The following is a 17,860-nucleotide window of genomic DNA, read 5'->3' as shown; positions in this document are numbered from 1 at the left end:
ACGCGCATGATCAGAGGTCAGGAAAACAGACTTTATGATGAGAGGCTGAAAGCCATGGGACTCTTCAGCCTGGAAAAGTGCAGGCTCAGGAGTGATCTGGTGGCCACCTATAAGTTTATCAGGGGTGCTCATCAGGATCTGGGGGAACGTCTGTTCACCAGAGCACCCCAAGGGATGACAAGATCGAACGGTCACAAACTGCTGCGACCAATTCAGGCTGGACATAAGAAAGAACTTCTTTAGCGTCTGAGCCCCCAATGTTTGAAATAGACTGCCGCCAGAGGCGGTTCAAGCACCCACTTTGAACACCTTCAGGACACATTTGGATGCTTATCTTGCTGGGATCCTATAATCCCTGCTGACTTCCTGCCCCTGGGCAGGGGGCTGGACTCAATGATCCTCCAGGGTCCCTTCCAGCCCAAATGTCTATGAAATCTATGAAATAATTGTTGATATTTCATAGACATTAGGGCTGGAAGGGACCTTGTGAGATCATTAGGTCCAGTCCCCTGCCCAAGGGGCAGCATTCAGATGGGGTCAGACCACCCCAGCAAAATAAGCATTCAGTCGACTCTTAAAGGTATTGAGAGCAGGTGCTTGCACCACTTCTGGGGGAAGTCTATTCCAGACTCTGGAGACTCAAATGGTAAAGAAGTTTTTCCTTATGTCCTGTCTAAAATGGTCTTCCAGCAGCTTGTGACCATTAGACTCTGTCTTCCATTGGGGTGCCCTGGTGAACAGACGTTCTCCCAATTCCTACTGCACACCCCTTATATACTTATAGGTTTCCACCAAGTCACCCTTGAGCCTTTGCTTCTCCAGCCTGAAGAGTCCCATGCCTCTCAGCCTCTTCTCATGAGGCCTGTTCTCTTGACCTCTAATCTTGTGCATGGTTCTTCTCTGGACTCTCTCAAGCTTCTCCACGTCCTTTCTGAAGTGTGGAGCCCAGGATTGGATGCAGTATTCCAGCTGCACCCTCACCAAGGCTGAGTAAAGTGGGAAGATGACTTCTTGGGTCTTGCTTGAGATGTGTCGGTAGATGCAAACCAGAGTTTTATTTGCTTTGCGAGTTGCGGCATCGCATTGGTGGCTCATATTCATCTTGTGATCAATCATGACCCCCAAATATCTTTCAATCATGGTGCTAGTGAGTGTAACACTGCCTAGCCTATAAATATGATGTGAATGTTGCCTTCCATTAGCCTGTTGTTGATGGTTTCTTTGATGATTTTTCCAAAATCTTTCTAGGGATTGAGGTCAAACTGATTGACCTGAACTTCCCTGTATCTTCCTTCTTTCCTTTCTTGAAGATAGGTACCAGATTGGCCCTCTTCCAACTTCAGGAACCTCTGAGTGCCACGAGTTCTCAAATATCCTTACCATTGGTCATGCTATGATGTCAGCCAACTCTTTTAGCACTCTTGGGTGAATTCCATCCGGGCCAGCTGACTTGTGTCCAGCCTCTCAAGCAGTTCCCTCACAAGATCTTCACCAGTTATAGGCATATGATTGCCTTTACCCTGGAAGTCCTACGTCCTGTCAGAAAGGGTGATCCCCTTAGGCTGGTGGAAACTGACACAAAGTAATTGCTGAGGAGATTAGCTTTCTCCTGGGCATTGGTTGTCAGTTGCCCCATTTGGTTCAGCAAGGGTCTGATGGCAAGGGTCTGATGTTGCTCTAGTTTTTCTTCCAACTTCCCAGGTATTTGAAGAAGAATGTTTTATTGTCCTTGATTTCCATAGTCAGTTTGAGTTTGGTTTCAGCCATGGCTTTTCTGGTCCACTCCCTATAGGTGCAGGCCAGTGCTGCATAACCCTCCTTAGTGGTAGTTCTTGACTTCCATCTCTTATAAGCTTCTCTTTTCAGATTCAGGAGGTCCATGAGTACCCTACTGAGTCAAGGGGGTCTTGCAGCCCTTTTGCTATGGGCTGTAATGGACTTCCCTAGTGCTTTTAGGATCACACCCTTAAGGAGAGACCATATTTTATAGAGGGGCACCAATATATCAGTGCCATGTCAGATCAGCACTGATAAAAGGAACATTAACATTATCACCTATCAACCTTTTTTGGCTGGTGTAGCCTATAATGTACCAATAAACAAAATATGCCTTCAGGCTGGGGCCCTGGACACTACGTGCATGTACACAGTGGCAGCATGGTCATGGCCAGGAACACAGCCAAGCAGTGTGGAGAATAGCACCCTGAAGGTAAGTCCGTGGAGGGGAAGGGGCATGGGGGAGGAAAGGGGGCAAATTGAGACCTCCACCATGAGGGAGAGAGAGGGGCAGGGGCTGAAGTTGGGGGCGCTGTTCAGCCAGGGTGCTGAATAGGACCCCAGGGCCTGAGCAGACATTGGGATGGAGCCATGGGTGCCTTGTCCAGGGGGAACAGGTGGGGGTAAGGAGTGGGGACAGTTCCCTGCTGCTGTGTGCACCACTGGGGAAAGTGGGGGGGGGGCATGTGCCCCCCCAGATTTGTGTGCTGGGTGGAGGCGAACTGTCCACTGTGGGCTTGTGGCTTTCTGCCCTGCTGCCTTTGCCCCAGGAGCTATGCACTAGCCATGCATTCCCTAACCATTAAGCAGCAGTGGGGGTGGTGAACTGCACCTCCCACCACTGGGCAGGTGAGGGACATGAAGCAGCCAGTTCACAGCTACCAGAACAAAGGCAGCAGTGTGTAAAGCCCTAAGCCTACAGCAGGTAGTCAATATTTGCCCTTGCCCCTCTCAGTTCTGCTCCTAAAACATCCCGGTGTTTAAAAATAGTGGCAGTGGCACGAAGTAAATCTCATTTGATGAGCTTTAGTTCAAGTGCCCCTACTGCCTTTTCTAAACACTGGAACACTGATCCTCTGGACGAGCTGCCCACAATTCTCTCCCACTCCTTGCCCCAGAACCAGGGTTCCATTCACTGCCCTGGTTGGGCAGCACCCCCAGCCCCAACTCCCGCCCCTGCCCCACTCCTTCGCTCACTGTGGGGGATCTCAATCTGCACTTCCACTCCCCTTCCCTCCCCAACGCCCTTTACCCTCCACAGACTTCCCTGCAGGGAGCTGCTCTCCACACAACCTGGCTGCGCTTCTGTAAATCAGCTATTGGATCAGTAACAGCCGCTATGCCTAGTCAGTAACCAGTTATCAGTATTGGCTAAGAAAATCTCTATTAATACACCCCTCATATTTTACCAATTGTTATTATGCAAAATAACTTAGATTTTAGACAACATCTTTTCAACAAGTGAATTTTTCAACTAATGTCATAGCCATGGAATCCAACGTGTTACTGTTCATACTACTAATGGTTGAATTTTGTTCCCCAGTACACATTGAATACACTTGTTCAGTGATCAAAGAAGTGACAGAAGTCCAGGGTACTTCAGGCTCACTGGAATTAGAGAAGTATGATCATATCTGCAGATGAAAAGACACACTAGAAGACTGTATATGTCCAACCAAAGGGAATAAATTGAAAAATATACCTGTGTGGAAATACTGCCAATAGCAACATCTTGAGATGGGGGAAGTCACCCACTAAGTTAAACCATTCTATGAATTAGAGAGGGACACCTCTTTCCATATAAAAAAGATGACAGTGGGTGCATCTACACATGGGCTTTACTGTGGAGTTGACTAATTAGGTCCACAGTAAAGTGTCACTGTCTACACATGTGCTGATATTGGGGCACAGTAAACTAATTAACTCCTCCATAAGATAGTACTGTCAGGGACTTAAATGCCTGTCAGGGACAGTACAATCTTATGGTGGAGTAATTAACTGCATGGAAAAACATTTGTAGATAAAGACCAGGTGGAGGCCAGACTCCTGCCTGCCACCTAGCTACATAGCTCTGCTGGTTCTTCACCATCATGCCCCAGCCAGTTCCTCCACCATGCGACACCACCACCTGAAGCCTGGAGCTGAACCCCTGTGCCCCTTGCCAGGCAAGACCTGCTTTACCCCAGTTCAAATTATTGCTGTCCTGGGTACATGTGTAGATACTGTGTCCAGGAGCAATTCACTCGAGCTCAAACAGCTCCAGAGTTTATTGACTTAACATTAATTGCACGTGTGGATGCACCCAGACTTCAGAGCTGACCCGAGCAGGGTGCGGATTCGGGGCAAATCAGCCTATGCGGGGCCTCACCCCCAGTCAGATCTGGACCCTGCACCTTAAGAAGCTGCTGCCACCAATGCTGGCGGCAGCATTGGTGGTGGGGGCAGGGAGGGTAGCGAGCGGCTGTACACAGAGCCGCTGCTCCACCCAGCTCCATGCCACTGCTGCTCCACCCCACTCTGTGGGGCCCCCAAAGCATGGGGCCCAGGGTGGTCACCCCGATTCTCCCCCCCACCCCCCCAGGGACAGCCCTGCACACAGTAATGCCAATGTAAGGATCTGAAGGGAAGGAAAAGTCAGCATACGGACATGAGTACTACTACTAAGAATTATTTTTTACCTGCTGAGGTTCAAAAAACAGAAGTCGAAGAATGTTTCAAAAGCTAGACTCTACAGGCAAAAGCTGTTTTGCACCTTAACATGAAAGACAACAAGATCAAGATTGCTTGCTGTAGTTAGAATAAGAGCAGCATGCTGAGTCCAAATTGACATGAAAAACAGGAAAGCAGAGAATAAACAGAAAAGGGCAGAAGGGTCTCAGAAATGGAAATATTAAACTACGTAGCCTTAGAGAGAGTACCAGTGTGTTGCTGCCACAAAGTGAAGAACTGTCATTCAATCCAGTGATAGGTTTGGAGAGAAGGCAAGGAAATCTTGTAAATGCAAGTTGTCAACGGAGATAATAGACAAATCCAATGAGTGCTTCTTTTTTTTTTCCTTTGGCTAAAAACAAAGAAAAACAAACAAACATATCTTTTATATTGTCAACATGGGGACACTGAAAGCAGATAGGATTAATAGTCTGGATGACTCCAGAGCTATCTGACAAAGAAAATCCATAAATTCATTAAGAAACTTGTGGTAACTTATGGTAGTCTATAAATTGAAATGCTTCTGAAAGGTGGAAAAGTATTACATGCATGAGAGATGGAAGGAAAACAAACTTGGCAATCCATTGATTATGCAGAGATTTTGTTAAGATATTGAAGAAATAGATGTTATACCTGCTCAAATTCTACCCATCAATTAAATATAGTGTATATTACATTCAATGCATCTAGAATAATTTGAATTATAAAATAGCTTTCATACACCACCTGTTTTCAAATCTGTTTAAAAAAGACTATGAGGCACTAGCAGTGTAGTAACAATGATCTTGATACAGGAAAATATTGTGAAATATGAGTGTCAGTCTGTCCCTTTTCTGAACAACATTCACCATGTACTTAAGGCTCATTGACTTTGTTGGGGTTTAGAGTTAAGAACACAATGAAGTGATCTCTGGATCAGATAATCTTTCCTGGTTAAAATCCATGTTGGTGAATGCAAGAGCATACAAAACATACTTTAAAAAATATGTTTCCATTAATTTATTTACAACCCTATGAACACTGGACACTTTGGGTGCAATTCTGCTAAGTGGCATTCATGCAGCTTTTAGGGGGCAGATGTGATTCTATTTCTTAGTGGACTTAGAAACCTTGGTGCCATCTTATTCCACCCTGCTCAGGTCCCTGAAAAAATTGGTAATACAAAATAGCACTGGTGAGGTATTCCTTCTCACTACTGCTTTTTATGACTCAGTGGGCACATCTATATGTGCCACTATGGTGCTGTTGTTACTGCACCATCATTTAGTACTTCCTTTTAGAACTTCATTTAGTACTTCCTGTGCAAAGTTAGTTTTAGGCACCACATCACCATAGTAATGAGCTACAATGGGAGAGTGCATCGCTATGGCAACGTAGCTGCAGCATCACAGGTTTTGTCCGTGGATGATATGTCATTGTAGTGCATTGCTATGGCAATGTAGCATCACATGTAGACACACCTAATTTTGCAGGTAAGATGATGCTGTGTTACGAAAGTAGATGCATTCATAGGTTTTCAAGGACTTAAATTATGGAATAGAATCATACTTAAATGCCTAAGGCCTTTTAGACACCTCATAGGTAGAACAAGATTGGGCCAAAGATATCTAGGTCATGAAAACAACATTCTACTTAATCCTGCCTTACAGCTGGGCCTGAAATCATACTACGCTGTGAAATCATTCAAGATGGCCACCACAGTGCCAAATTCTGTTGATACTGTGTTGTGATTTAGCTTTGCTGTGGGGGTACAGAGGTGGTTAGCTGTGTTAGTCTCAAAGGAACAGAGCCAGACTCAAACCTGCTCTGAATTGCTATGATACCATCTCTATGAAAAGAATTTCTCTGATTGTCACTTAGGGTGGAAACAGGCATTGTCTTTCCTCACCTTTGTGCTTCATTAAAAAATGTATAGAGGCACAAATCAAAAACAAATTGATGTTCATACATTCTGTTGTGCCACAAATGCCCAAACGTGTGGCTGTGACAGAAGGTAGTAATAATTTATGCCAATTCATTGTGGCAGATATCTGTTTGCTTTATGGTGGAAGAGTGCCCAGAGCTCCCTATGCTTTCCAGCTACCTTAGGGACCCAATCCTGCACACCCTGGTAATTCCTGCACAAGATTGGCCCCCTCGAGTCCTGGGAACACCTGCCTGGCTTTCCTTGCTTACTAAGCAGCATTTCCCAGGTGTCCCAGGGCTTGAGGGGCCCAATCCTGTGTGGTAATTCCTGGGATATGAAGAACTGGGTCCCACAAATTCTGGGAGAACATGCCACCTTTTACCCAACAGCATCAATAGACTGATAACAGGCAACGCGTGTTTCACCCAATTAAGTGGAACAGCTGTGCCAGGATGTATCACATCATAGCTGATCTGCTTCATTTGGCAACATTTATTTCTAGCCTTAGAACCTCCAGCTGGAACATATTATTAACAACCTCCAGCCCCTCCTGGAAAATGAGAACTATCACAAATTATCTTTGAGGGACAGGAATGTCCTGGTTTACAGACAGCCCCCCATCCTGAAACAGCAGCAACAAATTATCCAACTTCATTTTATCCAAAATACAATGCTGTGCTGTAGATCCAGATGCCAGTTGTGCCCCTTCCTGAACAAAGACCACATGGTCATTTGTCATCGGTTTCATCAATGAAATAAGAAATACAGACTATAGCACCTATGGTCATTCAACTGTTTCTCCACCAACCTCACATATGTCATCACTTGCCTGCAATACCCCTCTGCTCTCTACATTGACCAGATAAGTCAATACTTACGTAAAAGAATGAATGGATACTGACTCAACATAAGTTTCAGAAAGACACTGAAGCCTGTAGCAGAACACCTGACCTTCTTGGGAAAGGAAGATCTGGAAAGGGTCTTCCCCATGGTTGCACCCCACTTTGGCCATGCTGCATGTGAACTCTCAGCATGGAGTATATCCAGAGCCCCTGCTTTTACAAACCTCTAGAGTTCAGGGGAAGAGTGCTGCTGCCACAGCTCATCCCCTCCTTTTCCCTGCTGTTAAATTTATGATAAAGGGAGAGGGAAGAAAAGGAAAAATAGCAGCAGTGTTCACCCCCTGGGCTCTGGAGCCATGTGAAAGCAGGGGCTCCAAACAGAACCTGCTCTGATCAGCTGGTGAGCTAAAAGCTCACTACCCACATGGAGCTCTGACAAGAGATCACGCTGACCAGGCAGTGAGCTCACGGCTCACTGTGCATGCACACCCACCTTGCTCCTTTCCTGGATCTGCTTGCTTCTTGGGCATTCTGTTGGACCCTGACTCCATGCGGCGCCCAATGACTAGGGAGACGACGATCTATTTGCTCATGGATCCTGTTACTTGTTAGCCAGAGCAAGCAGGGAGCAAACACCAGCACACATTGCTCTCAACAGTTTTATTCAGAATGGAGACAGCTTTGGACAAGGGTCCCAAAGAAACAAACCGGGGACCTGCACTGAACAATAGGTCTTTTCACATGTTATACACCTTGTTTCATACATATTAACATTCTCCTGCCTTTATCCCTCCTCCTGTTCCACCCATTTTTCCTCCCATTTCAAGCACCTCCTCTGTTTACTGTTTACTTCATTAGCATGTAATTGCCTCTGCATTTTCCTTCATTTACATGCCTCTCTGCTAAGAGCGTAGACATAAGGCCATGAACTCAGGTACTCTTGGTCACTTCTGGTTTTTTCTGGTTTGTCTGCTGACTCCAGCAGCCTCTCCAAGGTTTGACTTCTGTTTTATCTCCTGACGATAGCTGGTGGGCTGCATCTTGTTCTTCTTACACAAGGAATCATATATCCTGCACCCTATTCCATTGTTAAAGAAATTACTTGCCTAAGCATTTGCAAGATTAGTTTAATACATCATTCTGCCTTGTGACCAGCAGTTTTGCTGAGATTCAGATTAAAAGCCTTTATTTTGCTGCAGATTCAATGCTCCCCAATAATCCAGATTATTATCACCCTAACACTCCCTCACAGAATTAGAATAGGCAGCAAAAGAGAAACCCAGCCAATTCTCTAGAGGTTATCACCCTCTCCCCACAATATACCCCTCAGGCCTGGCAGGGTAGGTGGTGATTTGTGTTTCTAGAACAGAGGACTAACCTTTTTGCCCATCATTGGAAATAAGTGACAGAGAGTGCTTAGGGAACTTGCTTTCCAGCCTGGGACTGAGCTAGGAACTGGGACAATGGTACCATAGGGTTTTTTGTTCTTTGTCATTGGCATGAATATGCAGCTGAACTGATTTGCTGGGTGCTTGGTGTTATTGTACTACTAGTACCTTTCCATTCTGTAAAAGTCTGGATCAATGTGAATGGTTAGGACTTTTTTTTTTTAATTTGCTGTGGAAACTAGGTATACTGTTTGCACAGGAAAGCCTTGGTTTTTCTTAGGATTTTATCATTTTGCTTTGTGTTCCTAATCTTTGCATAAATTTGGGGAATTAATAAAACCACATTATATCACTATTTCTACTATACAAACTAAAATACATTAATTTTAACACAAACAAAACAAAGAGAAAAAGGAAACAAAAGATGACAATAAAACAAACAATTCAGTCAGCCTTTTTGATCTTTGGCATGGCTGAACTCTGCGAGGTTATGGAAGTGATGTTCTGCATGTTGTATCATTTTTGTAGCTACTCTTTAGGTATTTCATAGCTTATCAAGAAGTTTTGCTTTACAGTTTATAATTCAACATAGTTGACATGACAATTACTTATAATAATAGCATTTTACAGACTTAGTAAAACACAGTCATTACCTATAACACAGTTAAGCTTGATTTGTTTTTGTACTTAGTAAAATTCTTCAGTGATGATTTTATCCTGAAAAATACAAGAACAAAAAGAGAGGGGCTCACCCCTTTTGCTTTAGTTTCTCATACAGTTGTGGCTGGCTTTGCTTGGTTTATAGCCAGGTTGGCACTCATTAAAAAAATGTCTTCTCTTTGCACTTTGCAGAGGCTGCTTTTACAGCAGTGTTTTCCTAAAGTGGCGGGTGTTCCATGCCACGCATTTCTTTTCCTTGCACTAAGGGTTTTCCTGTTGGAGTATGCTTCCCTTAGCTTTTGTTAATGAAGGATAACTCACAAGGAGGTGGGAGCTAGGGTTTAAGGCACTCTATATTTGCCTTTGGCTAGTCCTTAGGGTGGTTATTATGCAGCACTTTGCAGAGCCTACCCTGATACAGGTAGCTTTACTACATTAACCCCATCTAGGAGGGTGGCAGTTTCAGGTTATACTCAGGATTAAACTCTCTACTCTCCTGCTTTGGTTTTCTTCACTTCTTATGGGCACAGTCTCTGACTTCTGGGTTTTTTGTACCCCCCCTCAGGTCAGTTGAGATTGCAGGCTTTTGGCTCTGGCAGCTTTAACAGTAATCTTCTCTGTGCGCCCCTTTTCTGGACTGCCAGATTACTTTGTTTTGTAAGGTCCTGCAGACTTTTTCTTAGATTGTTCTTTTCTCTAGCAACTCTCTAGAATCCTAACACTTTTCTAGGTTTTATTTAACTTTTAGTTATCCTTTCTTAACAGATTTTAACTATATCCTTTCTGGGCTACACGCTTCACAATCTGTTCTCATCAGTGGCTTTTTCTTGCTTTGCTCTCTGCAAGCTAATCTATACATTAAATGTCTCTCTCTTACAGCTGTACGGCCTATAGGACTAAGAAAGTTTTCCTGAAAGACTGTGGGTGACAAATTACGCACTACACATAATCCCTTTAGGAAAACTCCTTTCACCTTAAAAAAGAAACTTCTAAACTATGCCTTTGCAGAGAAAAAAACAAAAACAAAACATGCCTTTGATCAGCTCACTTTTTATTCTGGCTCAGAGTAACTCAAAGTAATTCTGGGCACTGATTTCTCTACACAGCTGTACCCTGATGTTTCCTAAAACAAGCTGTTATGCTCCTGTAACAATTTCTATCTCTTCTAGATAGAAGAAGAGATAGAATTCTATCCTCAAATTCTATCTCTGCAGATGGCTGTAATTATTTTCTCCCAGGGACCCTAGAGTTAAAGGACCCTGTTCATTCACACAGTCTTTCTAGCAGAGAGATGACTTTCTTTGCTTTTTAGCTTCCTATTGTAAACACAACAAGAGGTTCTTACTTAATTCTAAGTGGACCACAACATACACTCATGTCCACTACCGTGCCTGACCTGGCCAAACAAAGTCTCCTGATCAGCAGTAACAAACAACATCTCTTGCACAATATTTATAATTTCAGTTACTTCCTATATAAATTTACTTTACTACAAATTTCAGCTAATCCCTCTAAAACAGATCACTCTGCATCAACAAATTCTCTGATCAATCAGATTACTACTTTTGTGTCCTGGTGAAGTTGCTGGGAGGGCACAACTTTTAGACTGACCACAACACCTGCTAATCAATAATCGGTGGATTTCTTGATACAAAGCAAGAACGAAAAAGGAACAATACAGACAATTAAACAATTTTATATCTACTAAGCCTGGGGCTGTCATCAAAGTTAAGCTACATCTGGCCAGTGTGCAGGCTTCACTCTGAGGCTCTCTCTCTTAGATGTCAGTAGTTTGGAAGTAAAATCTTGAGCACTCCAAGCTAAAGCCTGGAGGGCAGTTGCTTTACTTAAGATTCCCTCAACCCAACTCCAAGCCATAATCCAAGCCAGGCTAGATGGACTCTCCTGGGACCCCTGCAGTGGACCACCATTCCATTTAACCCAACTCACAATAAAAACACTGAGGTCACCCTGACCCCGCACACACAGAGGAAAAGCCTCTGAACCTGCTGCCATGCTACTGGGGAAACGTAAAAGATGGGGTACGATAGCTGAGACAGCCCAAGAGAACCCAGTACACCTGCTAGGCCTTACCCTGGTAAGATTGGGATGATCAGTCCCCTCCAAATGTGTGTTGAATCCTGCCGACTACACCAAGTTGTTAGATCCTGACTCCATGTGGTGCCCAATGACTAGGGAGATGGCGATCCAATTGCCCCTTGATCCTGTTACTCATTACCCAGAGCAAGCAAGGAGCAAACACCAGCACACATTGCTTGCAACAGCTTTATTCAGAATGGACACAGCTTTGGACAAGGCTCCCAAAAAAACAACGAAAGGGGGATGATCCCCCTTCTCTCTCCCCCCTCCCCCAGCCTGTCTCTCACCCATTGACTCCTCAATCTACATTTTCACTGACTACCTGTTTTGTATGCATACCAGACCAGTGTCTGGCTTCTTCCCTTTTCATTCCATCCAGGAAGAGCACACACCAACTGCAGAAACTTCCTTAGCCTGACGAAGGGTTTTTGAACCCGAAAGCTTGCTTAATAATTGTTTTCCAACTATTTAAGTTGGTCTAACAAAAGATATCAGATTCCCCCGAAGAACCTTGTCTGCCTATGTCCTTAGACCAACACGGCTACAACCTACACCCATGTAAGTGCACTGCATTTTTTAAATAAGGATTTAAAATTGTGTCTATGTGTGGCATGTTTTCTTTCATAGGAAGATTGGCTTGCATGGCAGTCCATGCAGTTTGAGGGTGTGTGAGTTGGGAGAGGTGATGACTGTGCCTGCCCACCTCAGCTTGGGGGCATTTATGTAGTGATGGATAGCATTACTGGAAGGAGTTACAGGGTGGACTGTTATGGGAAGTCCAATGCTGCCTGCAAGAAAGACTTGCCACCCCCCTCCCCACTAGAACCCGACAGACAAGAAAAGCAGCAAGCAGCACTACTGGGTCAGGCACAGGAAAGCCTTCCTTAATATCTGAATGAGGCAATTAGCAACTCTTCTTTGTAATGCTTGGCTTTTGTTTTTTGCATCACCTCTAAAACACTCTCCCCACCCCTCTATGTGGTTCCCCCTGCCCTGTGACATGCAGTGTAGATGGAGCAGTGTCCTCTGTGTCCCTGTCAGGTGGGATCCCAATTACCCAAGGAATATTAATATCGATATTAATATGAATCCACCCTTACACCACAAAGGCAACACCCACCTTTGTGGTGTAAAGATTCTCTTTTACATAGCAACCCTGTCAATGTTTTATTTTTCTTTTTGGCTGCCTTGGCAAAATGCTTGTATGCAAGCTAGACTTGTAAGGAGCAACACAGTCAGCCCCCCTATAGGCAGGAAAAAATGGGCAAGGATCAACCTGGGCAGGGATCAACCTTTGGGTGGTGCAGGCCAGCCAGACTTGTGAGTGGGGACGCAGCCAGCCAAGCAGGCATCTCCACCATAGGCAGAAAAGCCTGGGCAGGGAGCAGCCCCTTTGGGTGACCTTGCAAAGTGGCTGGCTTGTCAAAATGCTTGTGTGCAAGCCAGATTTGTGAGGGGTGACACAGCCAGCCCCCCATACACAAGAAATTGCCTACCCCTCTCCCCCATGCCTTATGCACCAAGCACCCAGGAGAGGGGTTTTTAACCTTTTTAAAATCAGTGTACCCCCAGCAAGTTGGGGGGAGGGAATATCAAGCGGGGGAACAGGGGGGTTAGAGGGGGTGGGGCACGCAGAGCAGCTGCTGCAGCAGGGGCACACAGAGTAGTGGCCGCTGCGTGTAAGCTTCCACCTTTCTGTGTCTGGCCGGCCAGGCCCTTGTCCCACCCCAACAACCCACCATTTCTACAACATTTCAAAACACTCCTTTCAAAAGCTGTCTGCCACACTATGCAAAAAGACAAGGCAGCAGGTATTCATGGTGGAACTTGGGCAGGGAAGGGGAGTGGGGGAAACAGCCCCATTGATGTGTCCCCATGGAAACTGTTCCAAGCCCTGGTAGCTTGAGAATGCTGGGAAATGTAGTCCTAACAGCCATAAAAGTAAGCCACCACCCTTCCATCCCGACATACCCCATACTATACTATTTGTATGCTCGCATTAATTTTCACTAAGCATTCATATGGCATACATCTGCTTCAGCAACACAACACGAAACACCCACACACCACTGCAGCTTGCCACCACCATCAGCTGCAATTGCCAACCACCTGGGGCAGCACCACCCACCTGATACTCTCAACCCCATACATTTCTGATATCATATCAGTTATATAGTAAAAAAAATGCATATATATAAATTCTAATTACTTTGTAACATGGGGGAAGGGAAAGGGATGGGAGGGGATGATTCACATGGCTTGTCATCAGGATCACCATGAGGTCACCTATTGGGGGACTGGCCCAAGCCTAGGCAGATGCAACTGCCTGTCAGGGTTTTGGGGTGACCATGACCTGGAGTGGGGTGTGAGGAGGGGACATAGTATGAGACTAATAGCGTGGGGATAGGGGATGGGGCCTGGGTGGGGAGGCCAGTTTAGTAGCGAACAGGCACCTCCTGCTGTAACTCATTAGGAAAGACATTACTGGGGGTAGGTTGGTATTTGGACCCCCTTGCTGGATCCCCCTGCTTGATAGGCTGGAGAACATGGCACTAGGCGACAGAAAAAAATCAGCAAAAACAACTATAAGGTGCTATGCCTGGGAAGAAAAAACAAATGCACAAATAAAGAATGGGAAATAATTGACTAGGTAGTAGCACTTCTGAGAAGGATCTGGGAGGGTTGGTAGATCACAGACTCAACATGAGCCAGGAGTATGATGCAGTCACTAAAAACACAAATGTATTAACAGAGGTACTGAATATAAGATACAGGAAGTAATACTACCATTCTACTAAGAGCTAGTTAGGCCCTGGCTGGAATATTTTGTGCAGTTCTGGGATGCAATATAAGAAGGGTGTAGAAAATCTGGAGAGGATCCAGGGAAAGTAACAAAGATATTAAAGGTGCTGGAATGTATGCCATATATGGAAAGGCTGAGAGAACTAGGTAGGAAAGAAGATAAAGCAGGGACACTATAGCAATTTCAAGTATTTGAAAGGCTGCCATAAAGAACAATTTTTCTCCCCTGCTGTCAAAGACAGCATACAAAGCAATATATTTAAATTGAAGCAAAACAGATTTAGATTAAAACTCAGAAAAAAACCCAAAAAAATTCTTATGTCATAGCAGTAGGACAGCAAAACAAGCTGGCCAGGGATGTTGCTGAATCTTGTTCGCTGGACGTTTGCAAGAAGAAGCTATGTAGGCATTTGGTTGAGGTAGCATAGGAATGGTATATCCTTTATTTGTATGGGGAGGTGGACTAATTAACCTTGAGGTCCCTTCCAACACTATGGTTGTATAAGAAAAATAACTGTGTAAGCAGCTTTGGGAGCAGGAGAGCAGGCTTCCCTATATGGAACAGCACCTGCTTGAAATTCCCTTCCCATGTGCCTGAAATACATACCAACACTGTACTCTTTGTAATAACATCTTTCTAGGGCCATAGGTCTATAAAGGCTATGTGGAGATTACAGTACTGTTCCTTGCATTTTACAAGAAAAATAATCTAGTGAGCTGGGTAGCCCTTTGTGTCCAAGTCAGTCCTTCTACAGCATATTGAGCAAGGTTGGAGCATCCCTGGACTGGCAGGCTGACCCCTCAGGTCCCCTGCCAGCTGGGACTGCTCTGACCAGGCTCAACATGTTGCAGTTCTGGGCAAATACAAAGACACAGCATCAAGGAGCAATAAACTCCAGTGCAATATATGCCAAAATTTATTTATTCACTTTAATTTCACATCTAAATGCACCCATTCATGATTAATTTGCTTCAGATCACCCTATGCGCTGTAGGCACAAGTCCCCTTTCCCTTGTGTTAATAACATTCCATTAAGCCAGATCCTGCCCTCTTTAAATAAAGTGTAAGCCAGAATAGTGTCATAGCTTATAATGACATGATTACTTTTACACCAGAGTGAGTGATGAATTTGGCATTGAATAGTCATTGGGTAAAATACTTAACTTTTTGGAACAGGGGCAAAAACGAGGGCTGCCTGGACAATGCCCACCTTCCTGGCCTATAGAGAAAGTCTTCCCCCTGCTTCTGGCTACATGGCCAGTTTCAAAAGGAGAGAGGAGCAGAGGGCACTTTCAGACACTTCTGCCCAGGGGCTTCCTGATTAGAACGAAGGCAGGGTAGATATGCACCTTTATAAATTAACTAAATAAGATATATATAAAAGTAGAGAACCAAGCTCTTCTGAGCCCAAATTCACTTCATCAGATGCTATGAAAAGACACAGAAAGCTGCAGTGGAAGTCTATTACCTCGGTGACAAAAAAGTATAAGCAGCCTGAGGTGGCATGCTAAGCAGGTGCTTTGCAGACTTAGATGGGCCCTCAAGGCGCAGAGCACTTGTCCACTTTCCACTTACCAAAAGGTTGCACCTTGGGGAATCTGGAGGTGTTTCTCTATAAGTGGGGAAGCCAAGGTGCCCCACTCAGTCAGACTTACACACTGGGTCTGGCTAGGCAGAGAAAAGCCTCTCTTTTCCCACTTAGCTAGATCTATCCCTGGTAATCACCTGATGATTACCAGGGATGGGTCTGGCTGAATGGGAAAAGCAGGGAAATCATATTATCCCTTGTCCCAAACCATGAAGGGCAGGACAAGGAGGGACATGCATTTCACTCAATGAGGCAGATCGCGTCCCAGCACAGCTGATCTACTTCATTCAGCAACATCTGTTTCTAGCCTTAGTGAAAAAGCAGACTTTAGCCACTTAGCTAGCTTTTGTTTTATTTTATTTGATCTAGAGAACAATGAAAATGTCTTGACTAAATGTATCATAACTTTTTCAAGAGCTAAATCTCTTTTCTGTCACTGCTGAACGTACACTATATTCACCTGGATGTTTTGCTTGCACAGCTCTCTTTGTGTGTTGGTGCAAAGCAAGTAGTTACTCAGATATTTGTGGAAGCATTTCACTTCCAGTCTTTTGAATATTCATGGCATAGGATCCATATCAGCAGAGTACCTAGGCAAATTCTGCACTAGGGTTCATTATGTCATACATTTGGTATTGAAAATGTACTGACCATGGGAACTGTGGAAGTGTAGATTCCACTGTTGGAGCATAAAAGGGCACCAAGGACATATTTAATTTCACATATTTAATATGACAAAAATAGGCCACAATTCCTATTCTAATACAAGTGTCATTAAATAACTGACAACCTGATTCTTTAGTGAACTATACACTGTCTCTCTGAAGGAAAATATCTTATATTGGGCCCTTGCCCTTTACTCATTTTCAAAACATTAAAAATAATAAAGTATGACAGCAGCTAATATCTAACATGCAAACCTTGCAATACTGCTTTGGTTACCTGGCAACCAAACAAAAATGAATGGAAGCATCAGGTGAATGGATGTATGGTTTATCCAGCCTGTTGGAATAAGTGATATCCAAGCAGAGCATTACTGGTAGCTATCTAGCTATTATAATAAGTTTTCAGGCCATGATTCCTTTCCAAAACTATGCCCATAGATAGATAGATAGATAGATAGATAGATAGATGAGAAATCCCTATCTCTCTGGTCATCTTGGCTATCATTATTCTTACAGTAAGGATACATAATTATTTGAAAAAAAGAATAAAATCAAGCCAATAGGAGTATCATACACAATAGGAAAATGAGGTTGTCAATATTTGAAATTACAAAACAAAAGCTCCATTGGACAGTGCTATCTGGATGAAGTGAGGGTCAGTGACTGAGTGATCATTGCAAAAAGAAGCTACAAAGGTTTAACAGTTTGTAGAACACTACCCCCCCACCCCCAACAGCTATTTTCTAGGCTATTTTCTCTAAAAAAATAAAATAAAGAAGAAGCAAGAAAGAAAAAGAAGAAAAAATGATTGCTTTGCTTCATGTTTTCTTTTTTTTAAATGAATTGACAACATGTATTTAATGTTGCCAAGGCAGACAAATAGCTAATAAATACATGCCATGTTCTAATCACGTAAATCAATGGAATCAGCCTTAGCTTTCTTTTCCTGGAGGAAATGCAATTAAGGAAAGAAAGAAATGTATTTCTATTAAATGAAAACCACACAAATTACCATGAATCCTTTCAGAGCTACAGGCACCTAACTTAAACTGTGTGGTAGTGTGGACCACTCAACTTCAGTAACACAAAGTGCTCAAAAATAAATTATTGACCTGCATTAATGACCCCAAATTTTATACTTTTTACATAACTCTCCATTTGCTCACCAAGTCCTTTAGTGTCATTGCCAATAGCATTCTGAAAGATGGAGCTAAGGCTATAATCACAAATTTCAATACAAAATACACAAGCAAGCAAACAACTCCTACTGAACATACATGATGCAAAAAGAGGAAGAGGAAAAATTGTATATGAAAAAGTTAGTGGCTAACAACTTTTCCTGTTAAAGATCCTAACATACAGTTTTTGTGAAAGGAAAAATATGAATACTGAATATTCTGATAATGTCTTTGCTGATGGCTCT

General features: G+C 43.7%; 1 long non-coding RNA gene across 1 annotated transcript in view; it reads right to left on the bottom strand.

Moving 5' to 3' along the window:
• LOC112549644 overlaps positions 1 to 17,860 on the bottom strand; it is a 181,970-nt gene that overhangs the window by 2,396 nt on the left and 161,714 nt on the right. Inside the window, exon 3 of the long non-coding RNA XR_003093156.1 lies at positions 4,695 to 4,837. This is a non-coding gene — a long non-coding RNA (uncharacterized LOC112549644). The remainder of the gene's footprint in view (positions 1 to 4,694; positions 4,838 to 17,860) is intronic.

This window comes from Alligator sinensis, unplaced genomic scaffold, assembly GCF_000455745.1.
Source record: "Alligator sinensis unplaced genomic scaffold, ASM45574v1 scaffold357_1, whole genome shotgun sequence".
Classification (NCBI taxonomy): domain Eukaryota; kingdom Metazoa; phylum Chordata; order Crocodylia; family Alligatoridae; genus Alligator; species Alligator sinensis.
The sequence above is the reverse complement of the archived record's forward strand: the minus strand, read 5'-3'. Positions and strand labels throughout refer to the sequence as shown.